This window comes from Leptopilina boulardi, unplaced genomic scaffold, assembly GCF_019393585.1.
Source record: "Leptopilina boulardi isolate dan_hultmark-lab unplaced genomic scaffold, ZJU_Lbou_2.1 LbouV2_172, whole genome shotgun sequence".
NCBI lineage: Eukaryota > Metazoa > Arthropoda > Insecta > Hymenoptera > Figitidae > Leptopilina > Leptopilina boulardi.
In genome coordinates, this window is record NW_026137721.1 from 242,179 (window position 1) to 256,050 (window position 13,872).

At 24.3% G+C, this 13,872-nt stretch overlaps 1 protein-coding gene across 1 annotated transcript in view; it reads right to left on the bottom strand.

The window, feature by feature from the left end:
* The window catches only part of LOC127277643 (acyl-CoA Delta(11) desaturase-like), a 70,608-nt gene extending 57,204 nt beyond the window's left edge, over positions 1-13,404 (bottom strand). The window contains exon 1 of the mRNA XM_051298945.1: positions 13,260-13,404. The gene's annotated coding sequence lies outside the window, so the exon portion shown is untranslated. The remainder of the gene's footprint in view (positions 1-13,259) is intronic.
* Positions 13,405-13,872: the final 468 nt, after the last annotated feature.

Below are 13,872 nucleotides of genomic sequence, written 5' to 3' on the forward strand. Positions count from 1 at the left end.
TAATATCAATAATCTTGAAAATAACTGAAATCCTTACGTCTGTCGGTAATGTAGAAAAACGAAAATTTTATTAGCAGATTTAAAAAAAAATAGTTGTGGCCCTTAGCATAAAGCTCTAATAAATAAAAAATATCAAAAATTTTAAAATATTACTTATAGTTTTCAAAAAAATGCGGGGAAAAAAATTGTTCGTCTGTCGGTAATGTAGAAATACGACAAATTTTATTGTCAGATTTGGAAAAAAATAATTGTAGCACTTTGCTTAAAGCTTAAATAAATAAAAATATTAAAAAATTTAGAAATATATATATATATAATTTTCAAAAGAAAAACAGCGGAAAGGAACTGTACATCTGTCGGTAATATAGAAAATCGAAATATTTTATTGGCAAAATTCGGAAAAAATGTAACAGTGACATTGAACTTGAAGCTTAAATAAATAAGCTAATAATATCAAAAATCTTGAAAATACCTTTTTATTGCTTTTGAGAAATAATGTGAAAAATATAATATATAGATCGATAATTCAGAAATCTAAAAAAAATTTTTTTTAGCCAAATTCGAAAAAAATTGGTTGTGCCATCTGGCTTAGGGATTAAAAAATAAATACTATTTACCAACATTTTTGAAAATATCATTGTTATAATTTGCGAAAATCAACAGCGACAAAACTGTATGTTCGTCGGTAATGTAGAAATCTAGCAAAAAATTTTTTTAATCGAATTCGAAAATAAATAATTGTGGCACGCAGTTTGGATCTTAAATAACTGAATGCTATATAAAAGTAAATTTTTTCTTACCGAAATAATATTTTAGAAAATAAAAAAAGATATCAAAAAACTGATAATTGTTGCAATTAAAAAAAAAAAATATCTTAACAAAACGTAAAATGTATATTTTTTTTTGTACAGATTATAAAAATTTATATATGTGCCATTCCAGGAGTTTTTTAGCACTTTTCGGAGTAACCTTTCCAAATTAAATGAAACATTTTTTTAATAATATTTATTAATATAAAGGTCCAAAAAAATCACTTTTTAAGTAAAAACAATTGTTTATTTAAAAAATACAACAATAAATAATGCAAAAAATTCACTTTTTTCCTGCAACTCCAAATAAATTGGTTTAAAGATCAAAATTTTCCTTATTTTTCAAGCTTTAATACCGCACAAGAAACATAGAGTCCGAGAAAATATTCAACTCACAATTTTTTAAACAATGTTTGTTTACTTTTTTGTATTTTATTTACTGTGAAACGTCTGCTAAAGCTGCGCGCGACGTTTGGAAGTTGTCGCTTTCCTTATTGAGCAGAAGCTCATTACACTAGCGTAGTAAAAAACATGTTGTGTGAAAAGGGAGGTTTTTCATCCTTCAAAAATGTTTTTTATGATTTTTTACTGCAAAGTAGATAATTAAAAACCATTCAATGTGATAACCAGAAATTTTTACGTTTCGTTTAATGACAACATAACCTCACATTTCACACAACATGCTTTCTACTACGCTAGTGTAATGAGCTTCTGCTCAATAAGGAAAGCGACAACTTCCAAACGTCGCGCGCAGCTTTAGCAGACGTTTCACAGTTAATAAAATACAAAAAAGTAAACAAACATTGTTTAAAAAATTGTGAGTTGAATATTTTCTCGGACTCTATGTCTCTTGTGCGGTATTAAAGCTTGAAAAATAAGGAAAATTTTGATCTTTAAACCAATTTATTTGGAGTTGCAGGAAAAAAGTGAATTTTTTGCATTATTTATTGTTGTATTTTTTAAATAAACAATTGTTTTTACTTAAAAAGTGATTTTTTTGGACCTTTATATTAATAAATATTATTAAAAAAATGTTTCATTTAATTTGGAAAGGTTACTCCGAAAAGTGCTAAAAAACTCCTGGAATGGCACATATATTTATATATAAAAATATAATAATAAATTTAATATTGGTTTGCTTGAAAAAGAATATAATTATTCAACAATTTTCAAAAATTAGATTTGAAAATTTTTATATATTTATAATTTTTTTTTTTTTTCTGTTAAAATATTATTATGAAATTCAGCGGGAGTGATGGGATTCAAAAGTACGAGAACAAGTTTAATTAGCACATTTCCAATTGGCTTGCAAGTTGCAAATGATGACTTTCCTTAGTATTTACTTTTCAATATATGAGTAGCACACCCATTACGAGAATCCTTTGTGGAAAGGAAGATAGTAAATAGTAATAACTGTGTAAATGCAAAGAGAGAAGCTCATATTAGGGAAACTGCATTTTGAAGAGCGAAATTAAATGAAATTACCTATTAATTATATATCCATTTTCATTATACATATATATTTATTATTATTATTATTATTTTTATTAATATTATTATTAGGTATTATTTTTATTATTATTAATTTATAACGTCAGAAATACGTTTATTTTAATCTGATTTAATAAATTAATTATTTATTAACAAATTTAAAAAAATGTATTTTATGATTTTTTTAGTAAATTATTATATAGGATTATAAACTATTATTAAATGTAAAAATTAAAAAATAATTTAGTTCTTTTGTAAGCACAAACAAAAGATAGTTAATATTTAAAAAGAAATGTTAGGTAAAAATTTTTAAGTCAAAGTAGCTCTGTGGTCTATGTATACGGCTCGCGTCCCAATGGTCCTGGGTTCGATCCCCCATGCGTGCGAGATTTTTCATATTTATTCTTAAGTATTTTATATACTGTATATGTAATAAACTTAAATAGAATATAAATTAAAAATTAAAGCAAAATTTAAATCTTTTCAGTAACCCACCAAACAGGTTGTTCAAAACAAAAAAAAATTTTTTTTTCCTTCTGCATAAATGGTAAAAAAAAATTTTTCTGTTTTTTATTATTCTTAAGTCGAACACTTTTCTCTCTATCTCTCTTTCTCCCTCTTTCGATTTAAAGCTTCGTGAATCAATTTTTTATGGTGTTTTTTTTTTCTGTCGTTTTGAACTGTGTGGAGAAATAAGAAAGCGAGTGTTGAAGTGAGATAAGATTGTAGTATAATCTTTACTGAGTTAGTCGATCCTTTAAGAGTTCTTATATTATTATTATCCTCATCGTAGGAAAAAGGGGGATGAAGAATATACGGACATTTATTTTATGAAATCCCTCTTTTTATATATATATATATATATAACCAATATATGTATTATTATATATATGTGTGTGCGTCTGTTAAATCCGACTACAGGTCGTTAAGGACAGATTAGTTGATCGCTCGATTAAACATCAAGCTGGCTAACGTTGCGTTAACTTGCGCGTTAATTCCAATTGCGTTACGACTTTCCGCTTTATGTTTTTCACACGTTATTATAATTATAAATATACATTTTTTCATAACTTTATTGTTGTCCCCTTCATATTTTCCACCCGTTTTTGTATATTAAAAAAAAATTCACTTTATTTTTTTAAATAATGATATAAAATTCAAATTTTCCTAACATTTCTTTTGAAAGTAATTTAATGTATATATATGTATAGAACACGAAGAGAAAAATATATATTTTACCTCTCAGAGCTAATATTAGTTCTGTCAAGTTAGACTCTATAACTTCGAACCGCAATCTTTTTTTTTCTTTTTTACACAAACCCTTCACTTTGGGGTAGAAATAAAGTGTCTAATTTTGGTACAACGAACTCTAACCGGAACTTGAAAATTTTTTATGAAACGTGTTTAAAAGAATAATTTTTTTTCTCTGTAAGTATTTTTAAAAATTTTCAAAAACAAAATTTTACGTTTGATAAATATTGTAAATTGTATATTGTAAAATAAATTTTAATAATACTTTTCTAATTATTATTATTATTATTATTATTATTATTATTATTATTATTATTATTATTATTATTACACTGAAAAAAATTTATTTGATTCATATACTCGATTTACTTGACTATTATCAAATAAATATTTACTTGAATCAAATAAATTTTTTTTTCAGTGTATTATTATTTTTATTTTTATCATTATTGTTATTATTATTTTTAAAAAGTAGCATAATATCATAATTATTTTTTATTAATAATTTAATATTGATATTAGCAATATGAATATAATTATTATTATATTATCATGTTATGATACATTAACCGTGAAATTCATGTACTGGAAAATAAAAGAAATACATTAGAAACTTTTTATCTTGTAAAGTTAGATGAGTGCGGTTTTTGATTTCTTTTTTCTTTGCGGTCGATCTATTCGTTTAAAGCTGATACTTCCTTTCTCTTAAAGCCATCAATATGAATGACTTTGATTCAAATCAAATAAAGTAGGTGCAAAAAATATACCAATATCTTCTCATTTATCAACCTAGTTTTTGTTAAACTTTTAAAATAATAAAAAAAATAAACATTCCTTCTTTTCTCATCTTTCTTTTGGTAAATTTTCACAATTTTTCTATACTTCACGTTTTAAATTACATACAATTTTGTTAATTATTACAATAATAATATTTTTCTTATTTTATATTTATTGTCTCATAACTGAAAAGAAAGTTAGCAACTTTATCGACGCAGTAGCGAGCGCCATCTGTTGGTTTCCGACAACAAACAGTATTCGCTTCCTGAAGCTGATTGTCATCTGCTATATATTGTTGAATTTCCGCTACTCTAAAAGATTTTTCGTTAAAATTGTTTCGGTGCTTTAAAATTTACCATTAACTATTATAGTGTAATAAAATAATAAAAGTTTCAAAGTTGTGTCATAATTGAAAAAATAGTTAAACTAATTGAATTGGTTACAAGAAATTTTAGTTATTTTGACATAACCTATACATATACATTTGTGTCGGTAAAATAAATATCTGCGCATAATTACCACCTATGGTAGGAAAGATAATGTCACATTAAAATATTATGTGTTTGGAAAAAAAATCGTACAAATACAGTGCAATATACAATACAATATTTTTTTCTCTGTGTACTCCCAAGCAAAAATTTACAACCGACGCAGTGTTGCACGGAAAGAAAGTTTGTAGCAATATTTGATATTATGGTGTTACTTTTTAGTATATTTGGTTACAATTGCGGAACATTTTGGCATGATAACGATTTTCGATACTATTTTTAAGAATGATTGAGATTAAAATAAGAATATTTAATATAGTTGGAAAGAATATTTGATATAATATTTACGAAATCTGAAATCTTTTTATTGAAACACAAAAATGTCAAATTTTAATAAGCTCTTTATCAATTTTTCTAACCAAATATTTCAAATTTCGTAATTAGAATTGTATAAAATGATATAATTATTTTAGATTTTGATATATTTGATATGAAAATTGAAAAAGAAATATCAAAGTTAACAAGATTCGACGAAATTTGCCGAAGTTGAACGTTCGGAATTGCCCGATCCTCACCGAGTGGTAACGAAGACTGACGAAGCTCTTTAGACAAGCCCCTTTTTACTATTATCTTGATACAGACCTGAATTTCTTTTATATAATTAATTTCGAAGATTTTACAATAAATCAGTAAAAAAAATTGTTCTTTAAAAAATAATAAAATATTTAATTATTTCCCAATAAATAATGATTTTTATTTATATTTTTAAACATGTTTTGATATAATTTTACCTTTCTCATAAGCGGTAAAAATATGTCTGGTTAGTATATAAGAATGGTCACATCAGTTTTTCACATGAGCGTAAATTTGTATATAAAGCGTTATTCTGCGAATATTATACGTATTATCGTTAGTATAGGTTAGGAATAAAAATAAGCCAATCGATGTAAAACAATGCGGTGTATGTGTGTGTGTGTGTGCATTTAAAAGTTCATATCCTCGTCTATCCTCGAGATGAGAAAGAGATAAAACTTTGGCGTAGAATCTGTTGGTGTTTCTGTCGTCATCTGTCACGACTGAACCACTTCGAATTTTTAGTATAGTTTTAACAAATTTCGAAATAATCTTTCCAAATTTTCATATAAATTTAGTAAATAACGAAGTGCACGTCGGTTTAACTTACTTCTGGTTTTTCGTATAAATTTATCAATTTACGAAATAATAATTTCAATTTCTGGAATATATTTACTAAAAAGACTATTGGTAAAAATATACCGATTTTCGTTATCAAACCCAAATGTTCCGCGTTTGAAAAAGAGAATACTAAAATTTCCTATCAGATTTATCAAATATTGCTACTAAATTTTCTTTCTGTGCATTACTGTCTCAATAATACTGGCACAGTATTGGAAAATACTGGCATGCCGGTATTGGCTTGCAGTATTGGCACAGTACAGAATTTAATCCATATCAGTACTGAACCAATATTAGTAAGCCAACTGTCGGCCAGCCAGTATTGGTGTATGATTGCGCCTGTTGTCAATGACAGAAATTTTTGCTTGAGCTAGACCAAATTTCTCCTTGGGTCACATTGAAGTACAAAGTAGTGTGTACCTTAAGCCGAAGGTTAAAACAATGTGGTTGGAAAATACCAAAGATAATAATTAAATCAGTTGCAATTCGTGTATTGCGGCCTGTTTAGACGTGCTCAACGTGAATCTAAATTTTGTAATAAATATTTTCCGTTTTAATTGTATGCATATAATTTATCATTTTTTATTTGATTCTTTTTTTACATTTTAAGTAAATAGCTTCGGGTGTGCTCGATTTTTTAATTCGAAAACGAAAAAAATTTTAGAGTGTTAAACATGCTTTTTTCTTTAATTTTAGTAAATTTTTTTTTGTAGCGGAAGTGTTCGAAATTTTTTAAAATCGCGATCGCTTAAATATTTAAAAACTATATTTTGATAATATTTTGATTTTTTTGAATAATTAAAACGTGGTTTCGGTAGTGTTCGAATTTTGTTTAATTGCGTGTGTGTTTTCATCAGATTTTATCATTCCAAATAAGATGACACATCGTTTTTGCAGGTTAAGGTTAGAAATTTTTTTTTTTAAATTAATAACATTTAGAAGAAAAAATATTTTTCTATTCAAATTATTATTACACTAAAAAATAAAATTTATTTTATTCAAATAATCGGTTGCTTGGACTATTGTCAAATAAATATTTATTTGTATCAAATAATATTATTATTTGAGTCAATTAAATTGTGTTTGTTTCACCTCCCTGAAGTTGGCTTCGACGCTTAGCGCCGAAAATTGTTTTTCTCAGAATTATTAAAAATTTCAAATTATTATTTTTAAATTAAAAAAATTTTAAAAATGTTTTTATATTTTTGATACCATGGAAAATAATTTTCGACGCTGAGCGTCGACGCCAATTTCATGGAGGTTTTGTTTAAAATACAGAAATTATTGATTCAAATACAAAATTTATTTAATTGAAATAAAAATTATTTGATACAAGTAAAAATTTATTTGATAATCGTCAATAGTAATTAAGTATTTGAATCGATTAAATTTTTTTCAATGAATCTATCTTTTTTTTTATATATTATATTTTATAGGAAAATTTGTAGACACAAAATTAATTATTATTATTTAAGTAAAAATTTATTTATTTTTTTTACATTCGTTATGAATTTCAGCGACGTATTTTTAAAGTAAAGTGCGTCGAAAAATTCTAGTGCAAAATTATTTCGATACTATATGAAATAATTTATAATGAAAGTTGACAATTTTAAATAAGTAAAATTTAACGTATGCAAAAATCAAAAGTTAGAACACATTATTTATGGGATAATTATATAAGTTGTTAGAAGTTTATTTTTGTTTTTGAATATTAATTTTTATTTCTATGTACATATATATAAATATTATATGGTGGTCTGATGTCAAAAAGTGTAATTCTATGATTTTTATTCGAACAACTTTCTTAACAACTTTCTCGAGTACTTGGACTATTATTGAAAAATGTTCCCATCTAATGAGTGAGAATTCCCTATTCGAGTTCCTCTCAGTCTAAATATCTATATAGAAAAAAAAAAAAAAAAAACTTTTCTCTATATTATAAAAGAGAATTTAACCCGTTTACGGAAATTGAGGAAGGTAAGCATAACATGTTTGATTGCCAGTAATCTGTTATGTTATAATGATTAAAAATTATTCAATCGTTTCGTAACTTTTCTCTCTGAACGAGAAACTATGTATATAGAAGAAAATTGATTCAATTCCATTGAATATAAAAACGTAATTTGATCGAATTCACTTTAAAACATCAATTTTCACTCGACTTTTCATTTTCTTCCTGAATTGAAGATTTTTTTTTTCATTTTTTCACTCTCTACATTGAAATGTATCTGTATATTCGTTTGCTTTTACTATATAATATAGCTTTTTTTATACATTTTGTCGAGGGATTTTATAAAGAACAATGTTTTTTTTTCTTAAATGAAAAATGTCACTTGTTATTTTAAACAATTTTTTTTTCATCTTTTATTTTTCTATTTCCTTTCTCTTTGTCTTTGTTTTTTTTTTATTTTATTGTCTTCCATCTTTTTACTATATTTCTCCTATTCAATTTTATTTTATATTTAAAATTTTGTTTCAATTTTCAATCAAGTATATTATTACATAGTATATTCAATTTTTTTTTTAAATCTGAAAAGATGAAAATAATGTATAAAAAAAAATGACGTTTGAATCGATAAAAAAACATCGCCCGTCTCCTATTTCAAATTATAATAAATTCAGGATAAAAATTTTGTTTTCTGCATATATACTATTTCGAGAAATTTTATTATAATTTTTTTTTTTTTTTTTTATAACTGACGAGTGTCTCGATTCAGATAATTAATAATCCATAAGCAGGATGTTTATAGAAAGTTCTGTTGATGAATTTTTTTTTACTGTTTCTTTTTTTTTGCAACGTTTGCTGTGTTCATATAATCGATTTACGTATTCCGCGAGCATATATTAATTAACAATATAAATGTTTCTTTCCTGTATAAGTGAATATTATATATACTTCTTTTTTTGAAAATAATTCAGATACGCGAGTATCTGAGGAAAAAATTAATATCCCATTAAGAAAAAATAATTTTGTTTGTAAGTTATTGTTGTGCTAATGAAAAATTTGGTTGTCACAAAACAAAAAAAAATTAATAACAGAAAAAATAACTCTTTTTTGCTGATTAAGAATTTTTATTCAAAGTATAAAAAAGTATTTTAGAAGTTTTTTATTTATTTACAACAAAAAAATAATTAATTTAATTTTTTTTAATTACACATTTCTTTATATGTTATACATACGATTTCGGGGTTTTTTTTGGTCTCTGATCACGAATTCGATGCCAGTTTTTCAAAATACAAAATGGCGGCTGCAATATGGCGTCCAAAATTTAAAAAATTTGTCAAATTTGATTAAAATTCGTTACTCGGGGGTTTTTGGGAACGCTGATTACGAATCTGATGTTAAAATTAAACATTTTTAATATCAGATTTGTGATTAGTGACCTTAAAAAACCCTACGAGTAACGAGTTTTAAGTAATTTGAACAAAATTTTTTTTTAAGTTCACCATATTGGATTCGACATTTTGAATTTACAAAAATTTGACAACAAATTTGAATTCAGCGTCCTGACACGTTGAAAAGGACCTTACGATAATCTAAATTTTAGGTTATGTTTAGTAACAGTTTTTCACCTTAATGAAACGTTTATTTTCAATTATGTAAAATCAAAATCAATTTTTATTGAATATTTTGAATCTAATAACTACTTATCAATGTGGAAAGATTTCCGCAAGAATTCTAATAAGTAATTTTTCTGGGAAAAAATACGAAAATTTTTCAGAATTTTTCCGGAAATCCTTGGCCACATGCATAAATAGGTATAAGTGGTTTGAATTAAAAGGTGATCCTATTTATATATATATTTTCACTTCAAAAATCATAAACATAACCTTAAAATTTTATTTACCGTGTCAGGACATATATAAAATAATAATAATAATTATTATAATAAACAGTGGAAACGAGAAAAGTCATCAAACTGTTTGATATGCCGAATTGCGTGTAATATTAGTGTATATGAGATGTGTAGTGAACTATATATATATATACTATGCATCGCAAAAGTTATGGTTTAAAGTTATTCACTTAAATCCGTACATCAGGCGAAACTTTCGTAAAACTTATGTCACCACACGAAATTTCAACCCGACATAGTTTCTGAGCGACACACAGGCTCTTATATGGAATAATAAATTTTCTGTCAAACTACGAAAAGCTCTCTCACACAGTGAATTTGAAATTCGCGCTTATTAGTCGTTTCAAATATAATACCCCCCCCCCTCTCTCTCTCTCTTCAAAACTTGCTTATAAAGTCGGACTTTAACTCTTAAATAATAAACGTTATGCACTGAATATATGTATATTATATGTTTCATGATAATAAAAAAAGGTTAATATTTTCCATTTTACGCTTACTTCAGTTATATTTTCGTAAATAAAACACTATTTAACAAAAACAGAATTGTAAAGAATTTTTCAAAGATAAAAAGGTGAAAAAAAAATGGAATAAAAATTACATATAATTTTTAAGAAAAAAATGAACAAAAATTATTATTTGGCGGTAAATTTTGAGTCCAATTTTTTTTTTTTCTTTGAAAATTTGTACAACTAAATCTTTTAAAATTTGATGTGTTAAATATATTTTTAGTTTTGTGAAAAAATTATTTTTTAGTTTGAGGTTATGTTACGGGACTTACCCTCTTAACTGTGACATCTTATTAAAAAAACTATCATTTTTTTATGTAAATTTAGAAAATTAATTAATTAACATTTAACAACTGAAAAATAGCATTTCGGAATGTTCTAAACTCATGACTACAAAAAAAAAAAATAGTCGGCAAAAAACACTTTTTAAAAAACGTCTACAGTAAAAAAAAATTTATTTGATTTAAATAATAATTGGTTACTTGACTATTATTAAATAAATACTTACCTTGAACCAAGTAATTTTTATTTGAATTATATAAACTATACTAGCTGTCGCACCCGTCTTCGACGGTTATAATATTTAGATTTAATAAATTTTGAAATTTATAATTACATCCAACTATACGTGTTCTCCTGTATTAAAATATCTTTTTATAAATTTTTAATTATTATTTATTCAATTCAATTTAATTTTTTCACTGCTTTTAATAAAATTAAAATAATTTAAAATTGTATTTAATTTTATAGTATTGAAAATAAAAATTATTTTAATCAATACAATTTAAATTAAAATTTTAAAAAACTTTAAAAATTATTTGAAGAATAAATTTTTAATAGAAAAATTTCTTTTAAATAAAAAGAAAATAATTTAATTTTATTATATTTATTATATTATATTTAAGTTTATTTAGTTTATTTAGTTTTATTATATTTAAAAATAATTTGTATCTATAATAATAATAATAATAATAATAATAATATTCAATAATAATAATAATAATTTAAATATAATAATTGTTAATTTCAAAGAGTAAAAAAGTAATTTTCGATTTTTTATTTTTACAATATCTGATTTCATATTCAGATTTGCAATTATTAATTTTAAAATTCTGATAAAATTCTTAAAATTTCTTGTTAAAAGCATACTTAATTGGTCACAAAATTTTAAATAAAGAACGTTTAGTAAAGAATTATCAAAAAATAAAAAATGTTAAATTTTTTAAATTTTTTGAAAGTGTCATATTTTTGTTTAAATTAATATTTTTCATTGGTGTGCAGCTAAGATTGCGTTTAATACCCAACAGACTAAAAACATTATTGTTTTACTTATAAAAAGTTGAACATAACGAATTCTTATATTACAATGTTATTAAAAAAATTGGAAATTCAAAAATTTGATTTAGACTTTTAAATTCAGACTATTTACTTAATTTAATAAAAAAATTGATTGTATTTATGTGAAAAAATTAGGTACAAATAGTTTCAAATCAATCTGACAAAAAATAAAAAATTTGCATTTTTTTGATTTTTTCAAATTTTTTGAAAAAATGTCATAACTTTCGTTCATGTTAATATTTTTTAATCAAATATGGCTAAGATTTTAAGTTACGTTAAGACTGAATACACTGCCAAGTTTCACCTCAATCGGTTGAGCCGTTTTAAAGTTTTGCCGGTACAAAATATTGACGACAGACAGACAGATAGACAGACAGACAGAATTTTTATTTATGGCATATTTGTTATCTTTACTACTTAAAATGATAAACTATGCAAGAAAAAATTAATTTGGAGCAATGTACAGACGAAAGTCTGATTTTATTAATATAGATTTAAATTAATTACAATTTCTGTATTTGAAACAAATACAATTTAATTGATTGAAATAATTATTTTATACAAATAAATATATTTATTTTCTAATATAGTCAAGTACCTAACCAATTATTTGAATCAAATAAATTTTTTTTTCAGTGTACAAAAATTTTTCTACGACAGTAAAAAAAAAAATTTCAAATACATGTAACTTGTAGCTTATCTCACTATAAAAACAAAACGTTTTCCACTCATGGCTACATTTCCCTATGTAAAGTAATACTTAATACAAAAAATTTTGTTTCCATTTGTCAGTTTTATAGAAAGAAATTATTGAAAACAAATTAAAAAATTATTTTTCTTTTCTTAATCTCATTTATTTAAAATTAAATTTTTTTTCATTAACCCTTAACTGACACAATTCGAACGTAAATGGCACAACGGGTCTACTGGACCCGACGTATTCAAACGCGTGTATATTTTACAGCCGGTATTGAATAGTTTTGCACAAAAATTTAATCTGTGGTAGCTTATGACATGTTTTTTAAAATTTCTTCAGTTTTACAGGGATTAATTTATTTGAAGTTAGTTAAAAAAAAATTGTGAAAAATAAAAACCAAAAAAATTGCGTTTTTTTACTTAAAAATTCATGACTTATTTACATTTTAATATTACGATTTAAAAATTACAACTAATTCATATAGCAAAAAAAAAAAAATATATTTGTTACACAATTTTTAGATATAAAAAAATTTATTTTTATAAAAATTAACCAACTTTTATCAATTTTTTTTTTTCTTCACCCTTATTTTATTTTTTTAATTTCTTTTGAAAACTCCATTTTTGAAACAATTTGTAATTTTTTTTATTTTTCATTTTATCAATTTCCTTTTTTTTTGTTATTATTTTGTAAAATTTTTATATTTTTCAATAAATATATATATATATATATATATATATATATATATATATATATATATATAAAAAAAAGTGTCACTTGTGCATATATAGTGTAAGGAAGAAAATTTTTCAATTCTTCATATGAGTGAGAGAGAGATTCACACTCACCCTGTGTGTATGTATATATACTCGTGGGTCGTTTCACAGCACGTTTTACTCCCACGTCACTTTCCGAACCCGCGTAATCGAATATCGAGCAATCGTTCTCTCGCGGTATAGCCAGAAAATAAATTTCGCGACGTTTCCTGCCAACCTCATCGAGAATATATAGACTTTTGTCCCAACTGAAAGAGTGAAAGAAGAGGGGGCGAACTTTGCCTTCTCTTCTATACTTTATACAATATATATATATTGGAGAAGGGGGCAAAATATATATATATCTCAAGGAAAATGCACCTTTCTTATTTCATCTTTCGTTATATTCCTTCTCCTCCTCTTCTTTTTTTTCATCCCCCATTTCTTCATCTTCAAACATATATTCCTCTGCGCACTATACTTTGATATACGTATATATATATATATATACTTGAGACGAATGAATAATGCCTAAAATTAATTTGTTAGAATTTTTATTTGATACAGAATTTCAATTAGATGGAATTTTCTTTTAGTCGAATTTTTATTTGCTCGAATTATTTTTTGATAGAATTTTTATTAAAATGATTTTCAATATTAATAGAATTTTTATATAATCGCAAAATTTACTGAACTGAATTTCTAT